The sequence below is a fragment of the Rattus norvegicus genome, chromosome 1, assembly GCF_036323735.1.
Source record: "Rattus norvegicus strain BN/NHsdMcwi chromosome 1, GRCr8, whole genome shotgun sequence".
NCBI lineage: Eukaryota > Metazoa > Chordata > Mammalia > Rodentia > Muridae > Rattus > Rattus norvegicus.
In genome coordinates, this window is record NC_086019.1 from 258,946,077 (window position 1) to 258,949,822 (window position 3,746).

The window sequence follows — 3,746 nt, forward strand, 5'->3', positions numbered from 1 at the left end:
TATATTCTTGGCCCAGGGACTGGCAGTATTAGGCTGTGTGACCTTGTTAGATTAGGTGTAGCCTTATTGGAGTAGGCTTATCACTGTGAGCATGGGCTTTAACACCCTCCTCCTAGCTGCCTGGGAGCCAGTCTTCTCCTAGCACCCTTTAGAGAAAGGTGTAGAACTCTCAGCTCCCCCTGCAACATGCCTGCCCGGAAACCATCATGCTCCCACCTTGGTGACAATGGATTGAACCTCTGAACCTATAAGCCAGTCCCAAATAAATATTGTCCTTATAAAACCTGATTGGGGTGTCTGTTTACAGCAGTAAAGCTGTATCTAAGACAGTGGAGTCTTCTCACCTGATGATCAGGTCAACCCTTCATAGCTCTACCACCACTAACTACTCCATTCAACTAAATCCATCCACTCCATTTTGGCAAAGTTGCTCTCCCTTCTCTATCCACGCACCTTAGTAGTGCGCCAGTCTTTGGCCTTGGTGTAGCTCCAGGAGCCTCATTCTCTGGTAACCTTACAATGCTGCCACAAAGAGTCTCCTACCAAATATCACATCTTAGCAACACAACACATTGGAGAGTACCAGGCACATACATGGACAGCGTCAGCATTCTCCTCAGAGAGCTGTGGTGTTCTGTCCCAGATTCACAGTACAGTATCACACCACATACTACTGGAAAATGATCAAAATTTTGTGTCTGAAACAAATTTTTTTGTTTCTATTGGATGAATACAGATTTCATCCCAAAGTAAAATTCATTTCAAAGTTGAACTGTTTCATGGACAGTTGTCTGTAGTATGGTGAATGGTTCATATATATATATATATATATATATATATATATATATATATATATTTGGGAAAGGGCCTATGCACGTGCAATTAATTTAGATATCTTGAGAGGAAGAGTTTATTCCAGACTTGCCTTCTAAGCTGAAGTCTCTTGTAAGAGACACACAGAGGCCACAGCAGATCATGGGAAGAGATGGGAAGCCTGGGTGGTTCTCATAAGCTAAAAGGCAGAGGTCAAAGTATTCTCTTCAGTCTGCAAAGGGGCAAAGGCTCTGTTAAGACTTAGATTACAAAATTTCTGCTTTGAGGCTATTTCGAGCCACTGAATGAACGGCAATGTGTTACAACATCCATTGAAAGTCATACAACAGGCAATGTAATGCTATGAATATCTACAATGCTTCCCATTTAAAACAACGTTTCACAATATACAGTCTTGGTTGGCTTGGAATTCATTATGTAGTCTAGGCTGGCCTCAAACTCACAGAGATCTGCATGCCTCTGCCTCTCAAACACTGGGATTAAAGGTGGGTGCCATCACACCAGGAGCCTTTAAACATTTTGTGCAAGTCACATTTGCTTGTCATTTATTTACTCCATTTGGTAAAGACAATTTTTTCCTTACAGCCATGTGAAATACTACATTTTCCACTTTTATTTGTATATAACAATTTTTATCGCTTTTCAAAATAATTGGATCTTGCTATCATCATTATCTTGGTATTAAAAATTAGATTGAAACAAGACAGCCAAGTAATTTAATGGACTGTAAAATATCCATTTAATCTTAACTCTTGGTTTGGTTGAATTTAAGGGATGAAGTTTATTGGGATGAAAAAAAAATCAATTAGGACAGTATGGTCTTGACCCTGAGCACTGCCAGATGGTCAAAGTCTCTGAGATCTGTGAAGGAAAGTATAACAAGTAACAGCAGAATACTCAGCTCATTTCTGTCTTTTCTTGAGAATCATGGACAAGGTAGAGAAAGAGATGTTCTTGTCTTATATCCAGTAGTACCGTGAGAGGCTGCAAGAAACTGAGTGCTACTGACAGACAGTTAAATACGCAGGTAGATTGACACTATAATGAAAGCCTATGAACACGTACTAGAGTTGGTCTGTGTTCCAGAGGATTCTTCATGGTCAGCCAACATTGTGGAAAAGGAATAGTAACATGGAGAGAAAGATGTTTTATAACAGAAACATGGCTTGGGGATACATAGTCACTTGAGTGTCATTCAAACCTAGAGAGATGGAATTTGGGAGCAGATGTAGCTCGTTCAAGGACAGAGAGGGACGAGAGCTGCTAAAAATTGAATCAATGTCATCCCATTTGAAATCGCAGTCTAGTGACTCGGAATCTCAGCCAAGAACACCATCTCTCCATGTGACCTTTGATCCACTGGGCTGGACGCTGCCCTCCAATCTGGACCAAAACAACTTTGTGAACATCTGAAATCTAATTCTCCTAATAAAAAATCCTCCAAAATATCATGAAAGAATTAACTATCCAAAGGCGAGGTAGTAATACAAATGGTTTCACAGAAAAATTAGTTTACGGCTGTAATTGGTGATGTGAGCCTGGGAGAAGGGGCCTAAAACTGAGGTGGACCAATGTCTCATGCAACGGCCAACTTTACTCAGAACAATTATCAGGCAATTGACACTCTGAGGGTTAAGAGGCATCACATGAATAAAGTGTTCAGTCACAAGGACAAGCCACATGTGTCAAAACGTGCTTTCGTACAGAAGACTATGAATAACAATAAGTGAAGAGAGCTCACACTGACCTGTAATACTTGGTATGGGGCAGAAAAACAAATTTCAAATAAAAACTGTGTTTTGAAGAAACTCAATTCACAAACCCCTTGTCTTTTTTCATTTGTTTGGGGTTTTTGTTTGTTAGTTCATTTTTGGAGTTTTCTCACAAGCACTCAGAATTCTCACATGACTCCATTTTTTTTTTTTTGGTTCTATTTTCACCCTTTATTTGGAAAACAGGGCAATAGTAGTTTTAGAATTTTAAGTGAATTAACATGGTAATAAAAGTACATCCTGAAATTGGAGAGTGAGTGGTTTCTTTGGGGGTAGGAGGTGTGAGATCATCTACAGGAAGAAGAGAACACATTCTCAGTGAGCCACCAAAGGGTTGAGCTTCCACTCACAGAGGGCAAGCAGTGCAGTGCAGGCGAAGCATCCGTGATCTTTCTTACAGAAAATCGCTCTTCAATAGTCCCCAGTAATTGTAGGTACAAGAGAGAAAGCAACTTCAGACTGACTTATTAATTGATCTGGATGTCTATGATGTATCCCCCATTCCTGAGGTGCAAACATCTTCAGAGTGACTGTTGGAGAAGGGAGCCTTTCATGTGCTCCCAGTTGTTATGCAGTGCATAGGGACTAGTGTCAGTCCTGCCAGGCCACCGCGCGCTATTCCTCAAAAACCACCTGCACATTTATACAACATTCCCATCATGGTTCCTGCTGCTACTGTGTTGAGGTCATCTTCTGCATCCCGTGTTTTCTCAATGATAACACCAAAAGCACTATCGAGTAAAGCTGGGGATCCTAGAGTATTAGCCCAAAAAACCCGTTGCCTAACCACCATATTCAAAATCTGTACATTTCTTAGCTTGGACCAGGCCATGCTCTGAGTTTCCTTCGCTCCTAAATGAAGACTGTTCATTGCCCCGAATGCAGCCCCTGTCGTGCAACGTCCTCCAAAAGTAAAGAAAGCTCATTCAAATCTGCCTCAGGTTTTATTAGCTCCAGTTGGCAAAATAAATTCATCTGTATCCTGAATGGGATAGCGTTGATCCTCATTTAAATAAGGAATCAGGGGGTTCTTAAGAGTCAGTGGGAGCCGGCCAAATCCTCCTTCAAGTAACCCGCTCCTGTGCTCCGAAGAAGCCAGCTAGTCTGCGATTTATTGCCACTTCCTCTGCCACCCTCCAT

The 3,746-nt window shown here is 41.3% G+C and overlaps 1 pseudogene; it reads right to left on the minus strand.

The window, feature by feature from the left end:
• Positions 1-3,127: 3,127 nt before the first annotated feature.
• On the minus strand, positions 3,128-3,746 carry Timm23-ps4 (translocase of inner mitochondrial membrane 23, pseudogene 4; annotated as a pseudogene).